Source organism: Cupressus sempervirens, chromosome 1 (genome assembly GCF_028749045.1).
Source record: "Cupressus sempervirens isolate cs-2001-9-10 chromosome 1, ASM2874904v1, whole genome shotgun sequence".
Taxonomy (NCBI): Eukaryota; Viridiplantae; Streptophyta; class Pinopsida; order Cupressales; family Cupressaceae; genus Cupressus; species Cupressus sempervirens.
Genome location: NC_143118.1, coordinates 19,744,351 through 19,770,615, shown reverse-complemented (window position 1 = coordinate 19,770,615; position 26,265 = coordinate 19,744,351). Strand labels below are relative to the sequence as shown.

The following is a 26,265-nucleotide window of genomic DNA, read 5'->3' as shown; positions in this document are numbered from 1 at the left end:
TCTAGGAAATATCATATAACCTTTTAGACTATTGCCTATCAGTTTTGTGAAACTTTGTCCACCTTTTGGATTTTTATCATATGGACTCTTTCTAGAGTACCGTTTGGCTGTTGCTTGATTATCTTTTTGTCACCAAGTTTATTGTGGTATATCACCTAACTTTTGTTTTTGAATATGTTAGCTTGGAAATTGTCTTAGTTGGTCAAGGAAACTTACACTTGAATTTTTTGATCTCCTGGGCTAAGACTAGTGGGTTAGAGTTTGTTCTTAGTTGAAAAGATCACTTAGATTTCTTGGTTATGCACTTGATTGGTGGAACCGATCACTTGTCCAATATTTTTCTTATCATCTCTTTATTTTATTTGTCTTTATCTCTTTACTTGTTCACAAGTATCATACAAGGGAATCTACCCATATCTTGGGCACTCTATGACATGTTATCTTTAATATCTTTTACTCTTTTTATTTCTTTTTGGATAAGTGGACATTTTTCTCATGTAGTTTGGACATCATGTTATCTCAAGTTATCCTATTAGCTTTCTAAACTCTCTTTCATGTTGGTGTCAACTAGGTATCCAATTCCTCAAATTGATTTAGGAAGATGAGCTTACATGGAAGAAGAAACAAAGCACTTAGCTCAACAATTCAATAATCAAAACTTTGGAAACGGTTCACCTCGAAACACACCTTGATGATCACCTCATGATGCTATATATGATTCACCTCTTAAGTCTTCATATTTTAGGCATGCCTCGCATAACTCCCAACATGGCAATGACTTGAATACTAAAATTGTTGAAGATGAGATCTTACAATTTCAATGAGATAGACATTTACAAATGCTCCTGAACAAGACTCAGAGAAAAATAGGGATCAATACTTTAGGCATCTAGCTTCTCAAGGAGCGAAAATACTACACAACTTTGATGTTGACAACTTGATTCAAAAAGAGGAATCCACACCTTTGGAGAAAATTGAAAGACAAGTGGAAGAAATGAGTAATGAATTGTCATACTTGAAAATGGAACAAAGGAAGTAGGCCTAATACATCATTTTCACTTGAGTTCATATGTGCTTTACCTTTTGACAAGATCTTGTTTATGTTTCCTTTTCCAAGTGATGTTGAAATTCAAAATATGAAAAATATAATGGAAATGGTAACCCTCATGATCACAGTAGACAATTATATTCCTTTAGAATGGAATTTATGCATGATCATACGTATCTCACGAGGCTCTTCCCTAGGATTCTTTGTGGTCAGGCTATGGAATGATTTACAAAGATTAGATCTCCACTTAATTCCCTTGATGGGATTACACAAAGGTTTATCCAACATTTCTCTTACAATATTAAACATTCAATTACTATGCTTGACTTGTGCAACACCGAACAAAAATAAGGGGAACCCTTTGTCACATTCTTACAAAAATGGAGGAAGTTACACTCACACTACCCATGACAACTTCCTAAAAATGAGAAGATTGATATCTTTGTCACCAATCTTATACCCGAATTACATTATGACCTTAGGACATAACTCTTCACCATATTTGACGCTATGATAGAAAGTTATTTCTACATTGAAGATGTTTTGGTCAAAAAGGGTGAGATTACATTGAAAAAAGATAAGTCCAACAATGAAAATAACAACACTTCTAATAGAAGAGACAAGAACAAACATTGGAGCAAGAATAATCATGTGGTCAATCATGGCATTGTTGATGCACCTAAATCTAAGGAACCTATTTTCAATTTGACTAGTGCTATCCAAACAACAAAGCAACAAGATGCTTCCAAGGCTAGTGACTCAAGCAAATCCAACTCTCAAGGAAAACCCTCATCGGTATCAAAAACTAAGTGTAGCTTCAAACCTTTGGGAGAAACATATGATTTAGTGATTAATACCTTAGTTGCAAGCAAGATAATCACATTACTAGACAACTCTAAATCCTATGAACCTAAGGGAAAACCTAAGTAGTGGAATGGTAATCAGTAGTATGACTACCATAGAAACAAACATCACAAAACTGAAAACATCATGAGATTGAAGTACATCATTCAAGACCTAATTGATAATCAAAAGGTTAGAGTGGATGGATTCATGACAAACAAGGATCGCATAATTTTTAAGAAGCCTCCACCAAAACATGAGAATAGTAAAACATCTAAAAATAAGAATGGAGATGCCAAAGTCAACTACACATACATGGATAATGTAATGTGATACACATGCTCTAACTTATTGATGAAAACATACACATAGTTAGAAAAAATATGATTATGATTCCGAAGTTGATGAGCCACTCAAGATTATCTTAAGAGGAATTGGTTCTTCCTCTTCATCCCTGAGATCCTAAAATAATGAGTATAGAAGTACACATGAACAAAAACCTTTGATCATTCTTAGAGGTGTTAATTCACCTTCACATATTGAAAAACTAAATGCTTTCACATGAAGCCAACCAAATGTCATAATTCCTCTAAGAAGTTAATATCCAAGAAAGTAGGGAACTCATCCAAAAAGCATCCACTTATTCCAAATCAAGTTACAATCTTGTGGATCAATTATAAAGAACTCCTACTCAAATTTCTATAATTGAGTTGCTAAAATTGTCACCTATGCACAAGCAAATCTGGGAGAAATATTTACACATAGCCAATGTTCCTATGGATATCAACAGTGATCAATGCCAAACTATGGCCAATCACATCACTATTCCTCATTATCTCACTTTCTTAGAGGAAGATGGAAAATCCTTAAGTCACCCACATTTCATATCGAAGTCCAAATATATAGAACCCATGCCAAACATGTGTTGTTAGATGGAGACACAGGGTTAAACATTTCTACATAAAACTTAGTCAAGCAATTGGGTCTTTTAGAATTCACTATTGACCCTAGGATATCCCTCTTGCTTGTAACATTTTTCTAGGGAGACCATGGATTCACAACATGCAAACAGTTCCTTCAACTCACCATCAATGCATAAAATTCCCTTATAATGGTATATAGGTCTTTATTCTTGGAGATAATTCAATGTTTGTCAATACTCTCACCGAATCTTCGCTACCACATAGAAGAGCTAATGAAGAGAATAGGAATATAGTTGTTGAATTCGAAAGCTAATTGAAAATACTGAATGTTGGGATGGGAAAGTATCGCTTGGATTTTATTGCCACTCTTCCTATGTCTTTGTGTTCCTATGTCTTTGTGTTCCTAAAGAGGTCACACTTGCTACTGAGATTTCTCCACAAAAAAATAGGAAGGGATTTGAGTTCCTAGCTAAGATGAATATCCATAACATGGTCCTTTGAGTAACAAAAAACACATTTTGGCAAAACCTTGGAGTCATACAAATGGAGGTAAATCTAGGGATAAAACTAGTTTGGGTTTTTCTAATGCTGATAAAAAAACCTATTTTTATCAAGAACCAAATAGTACTAATGAATCTGAAGAAGAAACTATACATATCACTGTTGTTTCTCAAGATGATGAAAACTTTATCCCTTCTACTGATGTACTTTGGAATGAGGAGGAATCCCTACTATAACATGATGATTAAGCTTCTACACCCACCAACATAATGGTCCATATGTTGAAGATCCCAATAGAGACAAAATTTGAAGAAATGTTACATGATTTCTTGAGAGGAACCTTAGCACATATTCACATGATTATGAGTGGGAATCATTTTCAATTGAATATATGGAATGGGGGTAGATCTTGTGCATACTCATGATAATTATCCTGAGGTAGTAGATGACTCACTCATAGGACCTAGTAAGTCAAATCCACAAATTGCACTTGTAGATTACACTGCCATGCTAGGGAACTAGCCCTTTAAGGTACCTTTAAAGGGGGCCTTATAGATTTTGAGTTGCTTATCACCAATGATGTCTCTTATCGCATTAATAACTTGGAATCTTCCATGTCACTCTCACTTTTCCACCCCAACTTTATTGATTGGTTGCAACAAAGACATCAACCAGAATTGCTTACCTTCCAAAATTACTATGAGATCACTTGCTCTCTTAGTGTTATTGAACCTGTAGTTTTTTCTACTAGTTAACCAGCTACAAATAAGATTGAATTAGATATCAAGGACCTTGGTCAAAGAATAAAAATAAAAATGAAAAATAACGGGTGCTTTGATGATGAAACCACTATGTGGTAGTGTTAGAGCCTAAAAATAAAGGACGTATCCAAGGGTTAAAACCTCTCCAAGGCACCCAAGGATGAGGTACTTGGTAGTCTTCCTAGTTGTTTATAGGAAAGATCTTCAGTATTGGTAGAGCTTACACAACTAATAAATCTTGGAACAAAAGAAATACCTCAAATGATACATCTTGCTCAATTCCTATAAGTAGAAGGGAATCAATAGTTTACAGGATTATTCAAACAAAAAGAAAAACATTTTTTTCTTGGACATAGTCAAACATGTCAGGGCTTGACACTAATCTTATCATGCATCATCTATTCATAGCTCCTGACTTAAAACTTGCGAGAGAGAAATTGAGCAAAATGCACCCACATGTAGTTCTCCAAGTTAAGCTAGAATTAGAAAAACTTCTTAATGTTGGATTCATAAGAGCCCCTGACTATCTCAAGTGGATTTCAAATATTGAACCTATTTCAAAACATGACAAATCCAATTGTATATGCACAAACATTTGAGATCTCAATAAATCATTCCCTAAGGATGATTTTCCACTTCCAAACGTTGACATGATAGTGGATATGACAATGGGTTATAAAATACATTCTCTAATGGATAGGTTCTTGGGATACAACCAAATTAAAATAACTCTTGAAGACCAAGAAAAGATTCTTTTAATTCTCAATTTATTAAATATAATAAAAATGTGTTTTTCCTCCCTTAAATTTTTCATTAAATTGTTTTTTAATTTAATTCTCTTCGTCATCTAGTTACACTTGAAACCACAAAGTAGACCACATACACAAAAGAACCTCAACAACCAAGCAAAGCATAAAAATCAAACTTAAGACTTAAGCTCTCGAATTCACGTCACCTTGATGAATTTGGAAGGGAAAAACGAATAGATACTTGTCCTTTACCACATGTCAAAATAGGCTCAAAGTTGAGATTTGGAATTGAAAACTATCTCCCCTCTTTCACCATTGAGATACTGTGATAGGGCATGCTCATCCTGGCAATTTAGGGAAGTTGATGTTTGGTACCTACAACCTGCATAAAATTCGACTATGTAGATATGCATATTTATACATATATACATATACATATATATACATGTATATATATAGATGTATATATACATATATAGATCTATATACATGTATATATATGTATATGTATATATATATATAATGTATATAGATGTATATATGTATATATATAGATCTATATACATGTATATATATGTATATGTATATGTATGTATATACATGTATATAGATGTATATGTACACACACACACACACACACACACACACACACACACACAAACTAAAAATGCAATGGTGGGGAGTGGTACATTTTGTTGATTCCAACTTGCAAGTGACTACTGTAATCAACCAAAAATGGTCATCTAGACTATGAGCCCCCTTTCTAGCATTTTTGCTTAATTTATCCATTGCTTATCTTTGATCAAATTCTCAAAAATCTATTTACCTGATTATAGCCTATAGTTTGACCACTTTATCCCAAGTCTCTTTTTTAATTAAAAGAACGTGCTCCCTTTTAATTAAATTGAAATCCCCACTTCCCACTTATCCTAAGTGTGCACACATAAAGCATTATTCCTATTTTAAAAATAAAAGGAAAAGACTTTTTGTCTACAAATGAATGCACAATTTTCTATGTGAGGAGGAATCTTTTAATTTTAAAATAACTTTAATTCTCCTCCACACATTTCAAACCCTCTCAAAATTTAACTATTGATTATGATTGGTGGAGATGCTTGTGCACATGGATCACTCAAGATGAATTCTCCTCTCTTGATTATGTCTCTCTTGGACTTTGATCTCAATTGTCCATTTTTCTTTAAAAAGAAGGGCTCTCTCCTCATTATCTCAATCTTCGTCTCTCATGCTAACATTATGTTGCAGGAGTTTTAGGTTCTTTTGGAGCTTTGGAGACTTGGAGCATTCTTGCATTCTTGCATTTTAGCTTAGCTCTCATTCTACTTGCATTATGGTGTTCTTTTCTTAGATTTATGTTGTGCTCTAGCTTAGATCACATAGCTTAAGTTGGAGGTTTTGTAACTCTCTTTGTTAGATTACATTTCATTTGGAATAGCTTGCATGTACATTGCATTTCATTCTAGGTTCTTGGATATTGGCATTCTTTCCTCTACTCTTTGAATATCTTGTTCTATGGTGCACCTTGCAAGCATTGCATAGCTTGGTTCATTTGAGAGACACCATCTCATAGCCTTTCCATGTCATAGATAGAGGGTTATAATTTGCCTCTTGAGGTGCCTTCTTTCATGGGCATTCTTGAGTATAATGGTTTATAGAAGTGTGACACATTTTATGCACACAACTATGACTCCCTCCCTCAACCACATCAAATATGTCAATCAAAAATTGAAATGTACATGTACACCATACACATACAAGTATGGGGTGAGTATTCATAGTCCATATAAACATCATTATGAATCTAATTTTACTTATTATATTTAATAATTTAAACATCACCACATAAATAACCATGAATCACAATAACACATGAAATATCTCAAGTAAGATGTATCTCATCCAATATATAATCAAATCATGAAGATAGTATCAACCAACCAATTAACCAAGTACCACTAGATAAAATAGCATAACATGAAAACTAGCCTAAATGTGTTCGGCAAAATAACTAACAAGTAGGGATATAAATCATGTAATCTAGTTGCATTCTCTCAAGTATTGATGACTCGTCAATAGGGTCTCATTGCACCCTTGCCCACTCTATGGCTTGACCCCTGAGGGTCAATTCCCACTATTGCATAATGCACATGGTCTACAAAGCCACGTGCTCATCCTCAACTTGTAACACATTCCAATTAAGAATGTGTACCACATCATAATTATATTATCTAAGAATAGAAACATGGAAAACATCATGAATATGAGCCAAGATGGGTGATAATGTAAGATGATACACAACTGGACCTATCCTCTCAAGAATCTCAAATGGACCCATGAACTGAGGTGCTGGCTTTGAACCCTTTCCATAGCTAATTGGATTATTCTGTGGATGCACTCTCAAGAATACCTTGTCCTCCACTGCAAATTGCTTATCTATCCTATGAGCATTTACATACTTCTTTTGTTTATCCTATGTTGTAGACACGTGCTTGCAGATGCACACTAATTGTTGCTCCATATCTTGAAGCATCTTAGGACCAAACAAAATGTAGTCCTCTAGACCATCTCAAATCAAAGGTGTATGACAAGGATGACCATATAATCCCTGAAAAGGTGTTATCCCAATCAAACTATGATATCTGTTATTATATACAAACTCAACTAGGTATAGAGAATCCTCCCAAAGAGTCTGTCAATCCATGAAATACATCCTCAACATATCCTATAGAACCTAACTCACTCTCTTTGTCTGATCATCTATCTTGGGGTGATATGTTGAGACGAAGTTCAATTGTACTCCAAGATCATGATCCAATGAAGCCCAAAATGTGAATGTGAATATAGGATCTCTATTTAAAATGATCTTTCAGGGAATACCATGCAATCTCACAATGTGACGAATAAAGTCTCTGGCTACTAAAGCAGTTGTGTAGATGACTTCATTGGTGAGAAGTGTGCCACCTTAGTCAACCGATCAATGGTGACCATGATAGCATTAGGTTGAGGGGGAGTCATTGGTAATCCCATTATAAAGTACATAGAAATAATATCCCACCTCCATGAAGGAATGAGATTAGGTCGAAGAAGCCTTGCAAGATGGTGGTCTTCTTCCTTAACTCTTTGGCACTCAAAGACACCTAGCCACAAAATTAGTAATGTCATGCTTCCTGCCAGACCAATAATATAACCACACAAGTCTACATACATCTTCTTGACACCCGAGTGTGCCAAGTAAGGTGCACAATGGGCCTCAAGTAAGATCAATGTACAAAGATAATCTAGTTGTGGTACATAAATTCCCCCTGATTTACACAAAAGGCCATTTGACTCCAACATGTAGCCTGCAATTTGCCCTCCAAAGGTCTACCTGAGTTACTCTCTGCACTCACTTCTTGATAACATGTATCTATAGGAAGCGGCTAAAGTATATGACTCCTCAAATCAACACTAATTGTCCACATTGATATCTCGTGTCTCTTGTGAATCAAAGCATCATTTACTATGTTCTCCTTTCCTAGAATGTATTTCACCTCAAAGTAATACTCGCACAAAAACTCCATCCTATATCTCTTCCTAGCATTCAGATTGGGTTGCGTTAAGATATATTATAAAATGTGATGATCGATGTGAAGGTCAAAATGATGCCCCAACAAGAAGTTTTTTCATCTCACTAAGGCATGAATAACTGTGACTAACTCAAGATCATGAGTATGATAGTTTAGCTCATGATCATTGAGCTTGTGAGACTTATACACAATCACACATCCTTCTTGCATGAGGACTCCCCCAATCCCCTGTAGGGAAGCATTCACACCATGAAATCACCTATTAGATTAGGTACTATTGGAATGGGTGCACTAGTCAAAAACTCTTTGAGCTTCTAGAAGGCCTATTTGCATTTCTTTGTCCAAACAAACTTCTTTCCCTTTATTTGGAGGGAAGTGATAGGGCAAGCAACTCTGGAGAAGTTCTAGATGAATTTGCGGTAGTATCTAGCCAAACCCATGAAGCTATGAATCTCAAAAACATTGGTGGGTGCAAGCCAATCCACTATAGCCTAGATCTTCATGGGATCCACTGAAATAGCATGCCCCAAATATTGTACCTTAGATTGGAAGAACTTACACTTTTTTTTGTATTGGCATACAATTGATTATCTCTAAGGCACTGTAGGACTAACTAAAGATGCTCCTCACGTTCCTCTTGAAATCTAGAATAAATCAATATATCATCCAAGAACATGAGTACAAATCAGTCAAGGTAAGCACAAAATACTCCATTCATTAGGTACATGAATACTAATGGAGAATTCATCAAACCAAATAGAACGACTATAAACTCATAGTGACCATACCAAGTGCAAAAAGTTGTCTTATGGGTTTCTACTTCATGATACCATGGTTGATGGTACCCTGACTCAATATTAGTCTTAGAGAGCACCTTGGCTTCCTTAATCTGGTCAAATAAATCATTGATCCTTGGCAGGGGGTGTCTATTCTTAATCATTACCTTGTTCAACTGTCTAGAGTCAATATAAGATCATAATGATGCATCCTTCTTCTTCACAAAGAGCAAAGGAACTCCCCATGGAGAAACACTTGGTCTAATGCAACCTTTAGCTAAGATTTCCTCTAGCTATAGTCACAAGTTATTCAACTCCTAAGTAGTCATCTCATACGGGGCTTTAAATATAGGCTCTTCTCTTGAAATCAAATCAATATGAAAATTAATGTCTAGCTTTGGTAGCATGCCTAGAATCTCACTAGGAAATACATCAATAAAATCTTTCAATATGGGGTGATTTAGAGTCTTGCCCATAAGTTCCTCTTCCTCTCCTAGTTTTCTCATAGTAATGGCAAACACCTGATAGCCCTTTCAAATGCTCCACCTAAGCTGCATTGGGAAATCATGTAGAAGGATATGGGTGTCTAGATGTCTACGATCTCCATGTCCTTACCCTCATCATCCTCGCACTTAATTAAATTTCTCCTACAAACAATGCTAGCTATGTGCAACCCTCACCAATCCATACTCAACACAACATCATAAGATCCAAGGGGAGTGACTCAAAGGTCAACTGTATTAGTGAACCCTCCTAGGTCTAACCCACATTGATGCACTAAATAATTTGTGACTCCTTGGCTCTTGAAGATAGTTTCACTTGCCAACCCATGTCTTGCTTAATCACCTCAAGCTTGCACTTGGCCATTATAGAAGGTGATATGAAAGAGTCTCTAGCACCAAAATCAAATAGAATAGAAAGAGGTGTACTTATGATAGCACCTATAGTCTTAGCCATGGTACCCTAATGAACTACTTGATGATGGTCTACTACTGCAAGGACTCTATGAGATCTCCCCACATAACCCATTGTAAGTTCAAAAGCTATTGGTCTTTGTCAAGAGTATTGTGAATCTCTTTGTGGGCAATTGGATGCAATGTGCCCAAATTGTCCACATGAGAATAATCATATACCTTTGCCTAAACCTCTACTGGTTGGAGGTGCACTAGACTATTGATGGTTGCCCTTACTAGCAAAAGAATGGTTACTCTATGCAAGTTAATTGAATTGATTGCACTTATTGCATTGAGGGTTATGGAAGTTTGAAGAGTTGGAACCACTGTCATCGCTCTAAGCTAACTAAAAATATCCCTTTTGTTGATGTTGTTGTTTATGCCCTTGATTGCCCTTAGAGAAAGGAGGCTTTTTGTTACTACCTACTCCCTTGTTTTGTGTGCCCCTAGACCCTAACAACACATGTCCAGTAGCAAGTGCCCCTACAAAATTTCCATGTCCCAAAGTGATATTATGATCCACAAGTATAACATGTTGAACTACATACTTAAGGGTCTTATGTTGGAAGACCTTCACACCCCTAATGATACGGTTGTTTAGTCCATGAATAAAGTGGTATACATCAGTGGTGAACTATCACTAATCACTGCATATGACATGAGATCAAAGAACTTGTGTTCATACTCCACCATGGTCATGGTATACTATCTAAAATTGTGAAACTTATCTTCCCTCTATTGGTACCAATACTCTGGTAAAAAGTGATCACAAAAGTTTTCAAGGAACAACTCCCATGTAATAGTCTTCATGTCCACTTTGAGTTTCTTTTTCTCTATTTTCCACTAGTTGGCCGCAAAGATATCCAAGTGGGTAACGACATACCTTTCTTTGAGATTAAATTCAAAGTATTGCATCACAAATCATATGTCCAAAGTAGTCAATGAATTCTCTATATTGTAACCAACACCTTCTCTTGTGAAAGGTTTAATCTTAGCCCACATTAGCTCCTTCATTTGGGTGGCCTTGATAGACCCTTACTTATCATCATAATGATCTCTTTGAGGAATTTTGGATCTATATCTCTCATCATTCACAAGTGATGTGATTCCTCCTTATCAATAACCTTCTAAGAGGGTAGGTGCTATAAGATAATCTTCAAGATCTATCTAGTGTTGGCCTCCTCTAAGTCAACATGATGCTCTCCATTACTCTCTTCCCTATTCTCTTCCTAAATAGGACTCTCGTGAAAAGTCACATGAGGTTTGTTATGCTTTCCCCTTCCTCGAACTCTACCTCAGCCTAAGCTATGATCCCTCATAGTTGATCTAGTCTCAGTCATCATCCTCTTAAAACATTCAAGCAAAAACAATGGCATATTAAAATCAAACAAATGCATGGCATCATAAAGAAAAATCACATGAACATTTTTTTTTAATACAAAGTTTGTAATTTTATCGTAATTTTTCCATTTTCCTATGTTTTATTTTGATAGATTTGTTATTTCAAGTTGTAATTGTTAACATTGTTTGTTCTAGGTTTGGTTGTGAGTTGTCTACTTATCATCTAGTAGACGCACAATATGCCTAGAGTTTCAAATGTAGAAACTTAGGCTCTGATACTAGATTTAACACCCCACTAGGGAAACTGAGAGAAATTAACCTATAAAGATGCTAAGTTTGGTAAACATTTTTTTGAAGGATTAAAACATCTAAGAGATAATATTGTAGAAGAAATAACTCAATTACACATCACATACATACATAAGAAAATAAATAATAGATACATCTCTCAAGGGTTCCATAATGTTGAATCACACACATTAATTTTTATTAAGTTTAAATTAAGTAGTTAAATAAGTCCACATCATAGGAATAACCACATGTGCCAAAATCTCACAAAATAATATACAAGTACAGAAAGTGCATACTCATCCATTACACATGTCATAGGGTATGAAATGCTAAAAGAATGTACGTCATGATAGGATACATCATCCCATAGGATCTTAATGACTCAAGTAAAAAATATTAGAGTATGAACATACAACATTATCATCAGGTAAGAAGAATAGAACATCTGCAACAAAGGTACATCTAGCATCAGGGTCCAGTTGTTGGATCTCAATGACAAAGTATCACTGCCACCTGACCTTGTGGAACCCAATGGCTTGACTTCCACCATGTTGAGGAGATAATATCAAGTCCCAAATGGATAAAAATCTAAAAATCACAACAATAATACAAGTCTCAAGATTTTGAAAGCATTATATCTCAAAAGTACTAAGTACATAATGTAACATCTAATCCTAGAAGCAAGAAGACATGTAGAAAACCTAATATGCATCTGGATAATTTTCATCACATGAATAAACTCTAAGGTTACCCTAGCAATCTCTTAGGGCCCCAACCCCCTACTACCTCTATGTGGCACAAATATCCTTTCTTATAGACAAGGCATACCGATGAAGCAAGGTTGCAACCAAGCAACCTCTCTACTTCCATCCTAGCTTGTACTAGCACTCGAGGAATGGGAAAGATATCAAATTAGACTCTTGTTAATTCATTTTAACCCCATTGATGAGAATGTTATCACTTGTTAATACAACTTACGATGAGTTACCTATGAAACCTCTTTAGGGCTCCGACCCCCATTGTAAGCTACTTCCTAACATACACATAGATTGCCTACCCTAAGCTCATAAAAGTACATCTCATAAAATTACCTTAATCTCAATAGTTTTATATAAGCAATTGAAATCACAAATAGATCATAAATCAGACCTCAAAGGTTACATCAAAAGAATCACAATACATGAGCTTACGTAAAGAATTGGATCTCATCACATAAATCACATCAAAATAATCAGACCTGACATAAATCACTGAAAATTAAAGCTCAACTACCCACCTCTAGTAACATTCCAATTTGGTTAACTAAAAAGTTCCCCAACCAATCCATTATCAGATAAAACACAACATCATGAAAGTGTTGGAAACTATAATTGGAATAATTGTTATGCTGTCAAACCTTATAGATAAGACAATTGCTATCTAAGTAGAGTGTCATATCAAGATGATTATTGAAGAGGATTTGAGAAGAAGAGATAACAAAATGACCTAGAGGAAGGGTTGAGTTATAAATAACTACAATGGGCACTTGATTAGTTAAACCTTGACAAGGTAATGTGATTGTTGAATCATAACCCAGGTGGAGAAGACAATTGTATTGAAGCCTAGAAGAAGTGATTGAAGAAAGACCAAATGCGTAGGCTTGACCGAGAAGAAGAATAGAAGATTAAGGGACGAGAAGTTTATGCTAAATGATGCTAGAGTTGACTGAGTGAAAGTACAAGGCGAGTAAAATCAATTGAGCATCAATATCGACCAAATATTAGAAAGTATACTGGATAGACCAATTAGTATCGACCGAGTTACTTAGTGATGACCGAGTGTCAAAACCTAATGTTGGCCAAGTGACAACATTTGATACATTACGAGGAAATCTTGATTTCCAATTGACATAATTGAATTCTTGGAATATGTAAAATGTGTTGAAGATAAGGATGGATGATTTGGAGCATTTAATACATAACAAACCATGTTTGAGTGTTTCTATGCATGGATGCAAGGAGAAGTTTTGAGAAGTTTCTAGAAGAGAAAGGAGGAGATAAAATGATGGTAGGATTCGATGAATTTGACCAAACCCTAAGATCTACCATGATGTTTAAGCGACAAAAGATCAGAACTACCTATTTAAGGAGGTACAAGGGCTACCCTAGTAAGGTTGGAGTAGTTGTTGATTCAGTTGAATGACGAACTTGAACAAAAGGTTGAAGAATGAAGTGTTGAGGTGAAGAGTGATTGCTTGAAGGATTGCAAAGAGAATCAGTGATGGAGATTTTAATGGAGGCCAGTCAATGAGTCAGTTGTTGGACTGAATTTGTGATCTATATTTGCAAAGTGAGTTGTATTCGTCAAATCAATCTACTATTACTGTTTAACCATTGTATTAGTTTGAAATCCTTTAATCCAGGTTGACCTAACAATCATTTTGTAAATCCTTTAATCAAGGTGACATTCTAATGGAATGTTCTAAAGCCCTCTAACAAGGCCACTTCTAACAGGTTGATTTAATCCTTTAACAAGGTCACATTTAACAATGTGTTTTGTAACCTTTAACAAGGTTGACTCCTAACATAGCTCACTTTAGAAGAGTGAAAATTTGGTGACATGTTAATGGTGGTTTTTCCCAAATTGGGTTTCCATGTTAAATCCTAGTGTCATACTTGTATGGATGTTATTTGAGATGTTTTATTGTTAATGTTTTACATTTTCCAAGTTTGTTACTATTAGGACAGTGGACTACAAGTTTATGTTGTTGAGTTTTTTCTATAGAGACCGAGCTACTAAACGTTTAGATCTGAAATATTTGAAGTGATTAAAAGTTAAATTGGTACATCTGGACATGAGGATAACTGATTCACCCCCCTTCTCAGTCATTCTAAATCACTCCAACAGAAAGACCATTTAAAACACGTGTAGTTATTCAACCATGTAATTTTCTGTTATAGTTTCCCTAAAGTTCAATTAGAGTAATAGTTGGAGTTTTCGTTTGCCAAAGTTTCTAAGTTTAGTTTGGTTATAAAATGAGTCTCGTTTTCATAGTTTACAAATCCACGTTTTCCAAATACACTATGCAATCATTTGAACACAAAAATGACATTCTATCCTTCACTCAAAATTTTCAATAATATTTACATTTGATAATAGGAAAATATAACCTTTGAAGAAAACGTTCAATATTTTTATATAATATATAATTTGTGCCTTATAATATTATAAAACCAAAGCAAAAAATATTTAACTATTAATTTAATTTTAAAATAAATTAAAATTCAATTTTAAAATAAACTAATTTTAATTATATTTAAAATCAAATCAATTCTTAAATGAACCTAAATTACATTTAATAATATTAAATAAAATAGTTTTAAAATAACATTAAAAGTAATAATAGACATATCTCTTTTTATATCAAAATATTTAATAATAAATCTATTTTTTTGAACAAAAAATATATTCTAAAAGTACTTTTAAACATTTTTGTTTGTTTGTTTTTGAAACCCATAAATAACGGATGTCGTTGCAACGACTCCATGAGCCCGCATGCAATGGCTTGCCTTGGTAACCTTTGCTAGTTAGATAGAAGGGGGGGGGATTGTGGCCCTCACCCCTCCAAAATTTATTGATTATTTTCATTTTTTATATAAATAAAATTAATTTGTCATTTTCCAAATGCAAAAAGCCAGTACAATTTTGCTAGTAAATAAATATGATTACCACAGTAAAATTTATTGTGGTAATTCATATTTGTAATATTTTTTTAAAAAAGTTTTTATTTAAAGATCTAATAGGGAGACCAATTTCAGTCAATCAATTTTCATGTGTAAATCAGGATCCGATTATTATTATTTTTTGTTTCCAAAACTGTAGCTATTGAAATTGTTTTCTAAATTCAACTTTTCTAATCGGGGTTTCAATCTCTTATTTCGCAGATGTTTTCAAGCCAAGAACAATCAAAATTTTCAATAAGAATTTTCAATTCTTCTACTAAATTTACGGTAATGATATCAATGTAATTTTTCACAGATCTTCTACGATAAATTTCCATTCTCGCAGGCGCGAAGAAGACATAAGTTTTTGAGAGATTTGCTAAAATGGATTTCTTCAAGACCCTACCTTAATCTAATGTTAACAATCTAGTGATTCCTTGTGCTCACAAAATTCCTGCCTTCAAATGCCCACAAAAAAGTTCCCACCTGTGAATTCTCAATCGCTCCTCCAAACTTGTGTGCGAAGAAATGAACTAAAATTCCTTATTAAAGGCCTCCAACCCTAGTTACGGTTTCTAGTTTCCAAATGCCCTCTCACTTTATTTATTATCTTATTATTTTATTTTAATTAAATCGTTCATGCACACTTAGTGCATTTTAATATAAATATTTATTTTATAATTTCCACTTGTTTAAATTTAGCAAGATGCTTTCAAAGAATAATATCATTATTGTAACTCCAAAAAATATATAATTGTCATTATTTAAAAACAAATTCTAAATTTATAATAATATCAAATTAAATAATTATAATTATGCCAAGTTTAGCTTTAGAATTTTTCTAATTGCTATTAGTTCTGAAGTTAGACTCTTAATGAAGTCTTTTAATTCTAACTCCTTATTTAATTAATTCTCAATTAATTAAATATGATATAATAATATTTTTCCTCCCAAAAATAATCCATTATATTATTTAATTAATTAATTCTCTTGGTCATCTAGTTACACTTGAAACCACAAAGTAGACCACATACTCAAAAGAACCTTGACAACTAGGCAAAGCACAAAAATTAAACTCAAGGCTTAACTGCTTGAATTGATGTCGCCTTGACAAATTCAAAATGGTAGAGTGAATAGATACTTGTCCTTTACCACATGATAAAATAGGCTTAGGGTTGGGATTTGGACTTCAAAACTATCTCCCCTCTTTTACCATTGAGATATTGCAATAGGGCAAGCTCATCCTGACAATTCAGGGAAGTCAATGCCTAGTACCTGCAACCTGCATAAAATCCAAACACACACACACACACACACACACGCACAAACTAAATAGGAAATGGCAAGGAGTGGTACATCGTGTAGATCCTGACTTGTAGGTGACTACAACTCCCTCCCTCAACCACATTAGATACACCAATAAAAAATAAAAACAAACATGTACACCATACACATGCAAGTATGGGGTGAGTATCCATAATCCATATAAACATCATCATGAATCTATTTGTAATCGTGATATCAAAACATTTAAACATCATCACATGAATAACCATGAATCGCAATAACATATGAAATATCTCAAGTATGAAGTAGCTCATCTAGTATTTAATCAAATAATGAAGATAGTATCAACCAACCAGGTAACCAAGTACCACTGTATCAAATAAAATAACATAAAAACTAGCTGAAAAGTGTTCAACAATATAATTGAAAGCAAAATGGGGTAAACACTACATTCATAATTAAGCATGTTGATATATATGTTAAGAGACAATGTTATTATTGCAAGGGGAGTTGTTCATGGATGTGCCTTGTTCAATGAATGTTATTGTCCATAAGTTTCTTTTATAAGGATGTTGAACTGTAAATATGGATCACATTGGTTGCATGAAGGTCAATAGTGATGGAATTCTTCTAATGAAAATGCAAGGGAAGTTGGTGACACTTGAACTCGAGACCTACACATCGCCTTTCAACAAAGAGGAAATCACTTTTAATGAACGCAAGTTTAAAGTAGAAATCATCAATGTAAACAAGGATTGCTTCTTGACAAGGTCATTGAATGACACTAGTAGAGTACATCAAATTATAGACTTTGAAGATATTTGAGGTTTCTCCTTTAACAAAGTGGTAGATAATAACTTTGCCAACACTACCAGTAGCAATAATAATTACAATAATCATAACAACATAAATTTTCTAGGTGCTTTGAACACATGTTAAGCATTTATTTGTATTGGTGGAGTTGTGCAAAAATAAAATATGCATTAAAATGATTAAAAGTGAAATGGATAAATAAGATAAAAAGATGTATGTCACTAGTTTGTCACTTTCTCAAACCCAAATAACTTGAATACAAGAAAAGATAATGATAATGTTTTGATATTTTCACCTCCACTAATAACTAGATTATTTTGGGTAAAAAGGATGTTAAAACGAAAATGATAAAAAGGATTTATCTAGAGCAATGATATACAAAGGAAGTAGGTTAACAATAATACAACAATATCAATGATATTCAAAATGCTAACTTTGAGAAATTACCCATAGTGAGAAAGAACAAATAATTTGAGAGAAGTCTACCTAGAAGTTGTCGTGAATCCTTAGAAGGATATCGAAGCTACAATAAGATTGCACTTTATAGTTTCACCATGAAAATAATGAAATGTAATAGCCAAAATGAGGATGTGGTGTGATAAAATTGTCAAGAGCTTTAAGAGCTCTAGAATCAAGAGAGAGTTGTGCATGAGTGATAATGATTTCTTCATCGTTTTCAAGGAAAAAACATTCGATTTATAAAACAAAAATGTCCCAAAAATCTTTGTAGATTATGAATGAAAATAAAATCCTCACATTGTCAAAATTTTAAGAATATTGTAACCTTTCATTAGTCATTTGAAACTGAATTTTTATAAGACCCTAGCATGTCACACAAAACATTGCATATAACACTTTGGTCTAAGAAAGTTGAAATGATAATGCCAACAATGATATTTTGTTAATGTGTGTGTGTGTGGGTCTTGATACCATCATTTTTAAGAATAAATTTTAAAAAATAATCAAGCCTAAAGTGAAGTGCCATGTAATGTGAATTAGAGAAGTATGTAATTTCCAATTTTACACCTAGATATAGAAGTGAAGCTTCTATAGGGCAACTAAAATATATGCTAAACAATTTATGAAATTTAAATTAATTAATATAAGAGTACTTAACACTTTTTTCAATGAAGATTCTATATTATAGATGTGAAATCCATTTATCAAAAGTCAAAAGAAAAAAAACTTGTTAGATGATTAACTTAATATATAAATTTTATTAGTTCACTTCTATAGGCATGATAATAATCTTTGCGTCAAATTAGATACACCATGATAATATTCAGGTTTAAATAGGTTGGTGTTAGTAAGGAAAAGAACAATGATTGCAATTTTCTTCAAAGCAAAACTCTTATATGCTCTTGATATTTTGATAAGATACTCTCTTTAAAATAAGATAATTCAATTGCATTTAAATGATATATCAATGGTTTTTAGTTGAATAATCAATCAATGATCTTGGCCAAGCAATATTTTTTGCAAGCTAAGTTAACATAGTCAACTAGAGCAAAGATGAGGAGTAGATTAAAAGGGAAGCTATAATTGCACAAAATTCTCAAAAGCGTATATCAAAATGAGAAAGATGAGAACTAAATTAAGGACATGGTTTCAAATTACATAATTATGTAAATAAGGGATGTATTTTTTGAATTTCGTAAGCAGTATTAAGCTCCTTAACTGAATAATCTTGTACAAATTCAAACTATTTAATAAAAAGTTTCTGGCTTAGGTCCTTTACCAATCTAAAAAACAACAAAGAAAACTTTGCATGGAGCTTAACTTATGTGCACAACTGACATTTTAATTCGTAAACCCAATATGTTAAAGTTTTACAAACTTGTTTGCCTTTATGTATGCAAGCTAAATTTGATAAGGGACATACAATGTTGAGAAATACCTTTGAAGAATCTATTAAATTATGAGGGTTAAGTTCTTCCTAATTACACACGTGGAAGAGCTAGTTCAATAAGAGTCCATCGAGGTTGAAAATAATGATAAAAAATGCAACATTCTCATAGGATAATGATGTAACATTGATGTAACTTTTTTATCCACTTACAAATATAATTCTAGATATCCTCCTAAATGAGTGCTATATGATTATTTGAACTAGTAATGGTTTTTAAGTATACCATTTTAACAACATTTCACACTTTAGTTGATTCATAACAATTAGCATAAAATAATTAATGAATATTTCAATTAAAAATTTTAAACTTATTTTGGTATTTAAATGTGCAAGCATGGAGGAGATCAAAATTACTTATGCACTTACATGCTTGAATCATGCTAGGATATGGTGACTTCAACGATTTCAATTGATTTTAACACATTGATAATGATGAGGTTAGAGCCAAAGAACACCACTTTTCAACCTCTATGTGAAATATAATCAACATGTTTTAAAGTACAACCTAATCATCGTAGACCTAAAACCTATATTTATAAAATTTTTTTATCATCACACTCGCCTAGGTTATAAATTGAATGAGAAGTTCTCACACAATATGTAGACCTCTACATTTATACATTGATGAATTTAACCACACTTATAATCATCAACAAGAGACTTACATAGAGACACATAACTCCTTGAAATGAAATGATTTTCATAGTTTATTTAATGACTACATATCATCTAGATGAAAGAGGGGAACACAAAAATGAGAGGAGAGAATTTATCTTTTCGATAACTTTAATAATTGAACATGAAAATACTTTATTTTAAAGTGCGAATTTTTTGATGACATTCATTTCAATTACACATATACACACTAATAACTTCTTTGAAATTCCAAATGATTGTTGTTTAATCATTTAAGAAATCAGATTTTAACATTTTGATAATTTTTTTTTGATCAATAAACAACTGAAGCTTAGATTAATTATTGTTATTTATTGTAATTAATTATTTTTATGTATAATTATTGTTCATAAATTGGCGTTGTGTTGTAGGCTCTTGCCTAACATTTTGATAAAATTGAACCATGTTTGACATTTAAATTAATTTGACTATATAAAAAAAAACTAAAATCAGAAATACATCTATATATTGACATATTTGCTTAAATTTTTATTATCCAATGAATATTTTGAAACATTATAATTGTTCTAAAATTATATTAGAACACCAAATACCCCATTATCAAGGCACAAGGAATACAGCCTCAATCCAGGGCATACAACATATTAAGATATAATAAAAAAGGTTTCTGGGAATTCATTGTACTCATCCCCGGCGATGGTTTGTACGCCGGGCATATTACAGAGGGAGACGCACTTACATTGCAGCCCATTTCTGGATCGCTTTTATTTGATATCGGTGCAATTAGTTTTACTTGGATTATTTTGAGCAAATTACAGATCGGATCTGAAGCGCTTGCAGGGATTTGGGTGAGTTGTTATATAAATTGGTTAGCTTTTAGTTATTAAGCTCTTGTTTTAGCATTGGATTAAATTGTAATTGGTTGTGGTATCTCCACCAAACTTTGGTTTTTTTTTTATAGATGAATATTGATCATTTTAGCCTGAACTCGTCCAGGGTTTGGGTAACTGCGAATTAATTGCCGTCTTTGAATTTTGTAAACTTTGTCTTTTCCCCTTGCCTTTTCGAGGATTAGAGCTGAGCATAACTTGAACAGATTAGGTTGTGGAAATTCAGTATGACTGATCATTCATCAACTATTATTTTTGCTTCTAAACCTTTCGCAAGGTTACGACCGGATTCTTACTACGTGTAGGGTATTCGCAGACCACATTCTTAGTATTTGTAACCATGGATCACGTAAAAATATGTTTTACCTACGCGTTCTAAATTTTGTATACGAATAAAAATGTTTTCTCGGTTGCACCATCAAAGGCTTGCAGTCATGGATCACGCTGGAATGTACTTTATGATTGTTATACTGAACCTTATAATATGTCCGCTGGAGTTATGGGTTGCCTTATCATGCTAAGAGATTTAAACATATGTTATGCTCTGGTTCCAGTGTCCTCCCTTATCATTGTGTCACAATTTTGAATTTACCATTAGTTTGTTTATTAATGTCTCCGAGGATTGAGAACTACACTTTACTTAGTAGTCCGCTAACAGCCGGCTTTGAGCTTTTTACAGATGGTAGTTGGGGTTTGAGCAGCCTCTTTGAGTTTTTCATTGTTAAAGATGTTTTCCTCGGAGACATTAGCTTTTTTAACCTACTTTTGTATCGTATCCGGATTTGTACCCTCTCAAGATGCGTGTACCGAATTTGATGTTTTAATTATTATTGATATGATTTACGTCTTTCTGTCTTGCTAAGGTACATTCGCTATTGGGGATGGGGGAATAAAGGAGGTGATAAATAGACAGAATGTAAGACACCCAACAGCTAAGACAGGCAGACAAGCAAGTAAGGCATTAAAATAATAAGAAATTACTTTGGTGTGAAATCATTTATAATTGTTGTCTCATGTGGTATTTATGCTATACTGAGGTTTATGTCAACAGTTAAATTTATTCTTTTGGCAGAGTCAAATTCTGTTAAGGACTGGTGATTTCAAAGTAGACTGCCCAGGAATGTCTTTAGGACAAGGAGGGAAAAGACTCTAGTGTTAGCTAGTTTGTATTGTAAAACAGTTTAGTGAGTTTGACCTGGTATTATTGTTCAAAATTTAATCTTGTCCATGTGATCAAGGTGTTTGGTGTCAGGGAACGTGCATTGAACACCTTGTACGATAATATTGAAATATTGTTCTTTAGTTGTGGTGCATCTAAAGATGTGCACACCATGTTAGGATGGGCATTCTTGGAGACAACTGTAGAAGATGTAAGAAATGCATTTGATGTAGGAGACATGGTGGGGAAATGTCTTTAAGATGGGGAGTCATGATTTAGTGAGCATTTAGCTTAATAGGTCCATGTGTTATGTAACACCACTTAGATTTTTTGTGCAAGCTTGACCTATGTAAGAAAACACATAGGTAGTAGTGTAGATGTGCTTTATACTCATTGTGATAGATCTGTGACGCCTTGCTAGAGAACCCTTCATAAACAAGATGCAAATTGGTCACAACATTTTTTTTCTTGTTTATAACAACACATAAATGCTGACATAAATGCATTTACAATCTTGATAATACAACCATGATCCATTCACATACACTTAACATCAACATATAAGAGATATGAACTACCATCGAGCAATCAAGGTGAATAGTCTAGTGTTCGCAATTGTCTTATGGCCGCCATGTTTTGACCACTCAACAAGGACCCACGAGAGCGCTTAGATAATAACGTTCCAAGGCTCTTGACATGTAAAGCATTCACTAGAATCCCATTGATGACCAAGGCACTCATTGGCCGGTCAAGACTATGATAGTATAGGGTCTAGTTCCAAAGATTCGATCAATTGGTACACCAAACGAGGTTGGAATTTGATTGCAATTGCATGAAAAGGACAAAAAGAGAAATGGGTATCCAAATCACTAACCCATACATGAACAACACTTGAGGAACAATATTTGGCCATAAATGTGTAACTCTGTGGAGGATGGATGCTTAGAAACAGGCCATGAATGCGTAGGTGATTGCTACCATGGATCTAGTGAAGAAACTACAAGAATACACAGGAGCAAGGTATGTAGGAATAGAATGGATGCGCAACAAAAAGTGATGGATGTGCAATAATAAGCTACATATGCACCATGCTAGGTTTTAGGCCAAAACCAAAGGAAAATGGGTTATGGGGTCCGAACACCTAGATAAGGTCAATTGAATGTCTAATAACTTCCTCGAAGATATGAAAAGCTTAATAGAGGATTACATACATGCCTACTATGGTCATAAGAATGAGATTATTCCAATACACATCTAGATCCATCACGAATACCATCACAACCTCACCTATAATCACCATTTTGAGGGGTACACTAACACACATGCACTGATTCACCGAGTTAGCAACTTAAGCACACATTAACAACCAAGATTATCATCATGAATAAAATCCAATCATGATAGAACATAAAATCCAATTCCATGAATATAAACTTGAGTTCTTCTCAAGTAAGAAGTCCACTAGGGAAAACAACATGAATCAAGGAGAAAGGATCATACAACATGAAATCTCAATGTGAACAATATACACCAAAGATGAGAATGAGCAAGTACAATGAAGATAGATTGACAACAAGCAATCATGTTAAAATCTCTATTCCATTACAAGAAATACATCTATCGCCTCATGAGCAACATATCACTAGTCTCATATCATAAGTACATGAATACGTGTACAAAGAGTGTCACAGTGTCATGATCAAGTTTGCATATTCCCCAACTGTGGTTGGCCACACTAAGGAACCAAACATATGATTCATATCACACATGCCAAGCAACCAAATATATCAGGTAAGCAACACGAAGCCATAATCACAACATGCTTGGCCACATGGAATCCAGAGATCACGATCACCATGAACACAAATTGTCCAACACAATGAGGCCATATCATAGACTACCCAAGGCGCACATACTTTAAAATCATGAGAAGCAAGATTACACTAAATACAAGGAGCAGTCACACATGTCCGAAAGGGCTACAAGCTAGCTGAAACCATGACCGCCATATAAGTAACAACCTCAACATCTAATAAATGTAAACTTACTGAGTATCCAAAATGGGTGCATAGTCCAATAATGAGTGCATCATTGCATAGCTCGACGGGGAACGAAATGACCCATTGACTTACTATCACGACTCTTGTTGCCAAGCTATCCTCTCATGGAGACATGGAGCTTGACGTGTTGGTATACCTTGTCACTTCTCCACCATGTCTGTGGTTGACACACTCGTATCCACAAACTTGTAGGAGGTATCTTAGCAGTTGACACACCTGTGTCCATTATGGCTAGTCACTGTCGAGGCCTACCCAAACATGGCTTGTCATTCACTAGGCCTACACAGTTAGGTTTACTCTTTCTCAGTTAGTTGTTTTACCCCATTATTGTATTATACTTTATGTTATCACTTGATTAACACTCCCCTATGGTTACCTTGGTGGCCTCTTTGTGCCCCCCCCATTGGAGAGTGTTGGTGTAAATAAGTAGTTACTATTTACACTTAAGTTTACATAGGTTAATGTATTATTTTATTATATTGCATTATTTTATTATTTATTTAGGTGACACACTTAGGAGTTTGTGTACTCTCATGAGTTGTCATGTTGATAATACAGAAGTACGCAACTCTATTTCAGCACATGGTGTCTACAACACTGGAGTTTGCATCATTCATTGAGTTGTCATGTAGACAACACAGTTATCCACACTCCCTTTTTAGCACATGTTGTCTACACCACTGATTTGCGTGATACACCATTGTAGGCTTATTCTCACATCATCGCACTTACTTCCGTGCTTAATGGAGGATAACCCATATCTGGTGGACATGTGCCTAGTTGTATGACTTATCATGTTGCTGACTTCTATGCATTGTAGAAGCTCTCCAGAGGCCTTTATATACAGGCACTCCTAGTGTACTTTTATATGGCATATTGAATGAATATATCGTCATTCTAATCATACTCTCTCTTTAGTCTACTGTTGTGCTTGTGTTTGAGTTCCTTGGTCTTGGGTGAATTTTGGCCTAAGCCAAATTCTTACATGGTATCAGAGCTCGGGGAGATTCTCTACACAACCGTTCGAGACCGTTCATGTTTCAGCACCTTGACCCAAATCCAGAGTATCTACAGAAATTGGGAGCGTCTAGAGTTAGATCTAACCTCACTATTGCGTCTGGACCGTTGATTCGGTGAAGATCGACTGTAAATTTGCTTATGCTAGGCTAAAGTTGATCGTGAGGCAAATTTTTTTTGCAAACCGGCACTCAAAGGCACCGATTTGCAAACCGGGTATGGTCGTGTAATAGCTCTGACTATTTGTTTTTCAGATTTGCATTTTATTTAATCTCTGCAATTTATTTCCGAATTGTGTATTTTCGGATTTTTTTCCTAGTGGGAGAATTTTTTTTGCATTTTTTGCAGAATTGGGCAGTCACATCTCGGCGTTACAATTTCGAAGGGAATATTTGTATTTAATCGCAGGGTAATATTCTAATTGGCGGGAACATTATTATTTTGCGGGCATCTAAATAATTCTGGCCACACTGTACTTTCCACGACGGCAAAGGAAATCCAGCCGAGCAACTACGCCACAATCCGGCAGGCTCCCGTTTTTATTTTACTCATGGCGGTGCATTCTTTTTCAACAACATATATTGTTGTTCCCCCACGAATGTGGGACTAACTTGCCAAAGCACGGCAACTGCAATTTAAAAACCAATGCCTGAAACCTGTTCCTACCATTGCAAACGAAGGTTTTTAGTAATGAAAAAACTTTCCCGCCGTCGGCAGCAAATTCTCGGCAAGTTGCGTAGTTTTTCGGTGTCCAATGTGCACACGCCATGCGGCGAAATAAACACTAGCCATGCGTTCCAACTGCTACAACAAACAGAATTCGTAGACCTCGCCACGCGGCGAATTTCGACTGGGTTAGATAGCAGACCTCGCCACGTCACATAGTGATGCAGACCAGACACGTCAGCCCATGTGGCATTGACTCACCAATCTAATTAGCGCTCAGCTGTCATCCAGTTAGCGACATGTCATCCACTGTACCCTGCACACTCAGCAAACTTTGTACGCCACATAAGCAGTCCA

At 34.5% G+C, this 26,265-nt stretch overlaps 1 protein-coding gene across 2 annotated transcripts in view; it reads left to right on the top strand.

Annotated features, from left to right (window-relative positions):
• Nucleotides 1–20,796: 20,796 nt before the first annotated feature.
• The window catches only part of LOC149575949 (uncharacterized), a 64,360-nt gene continuing 58,891 nt past the window's right edge, over nt 20,797–26,265 (top strand). The window contains exons 1-2 of one of the 2 annotated variants that reach the window (XM_089816077.1): nt 20,797–20,964; nt 21,870–21,959. The gene's annotated coding sequence lies outside the window, so the exon portion shown is untranslated. The remainder of the gene's footprint in view (nt 20,965–21,869; nt 21,960–26,265) is intronic. The other variant, XM_089816076.1, reaches the window with a different exon arrangement.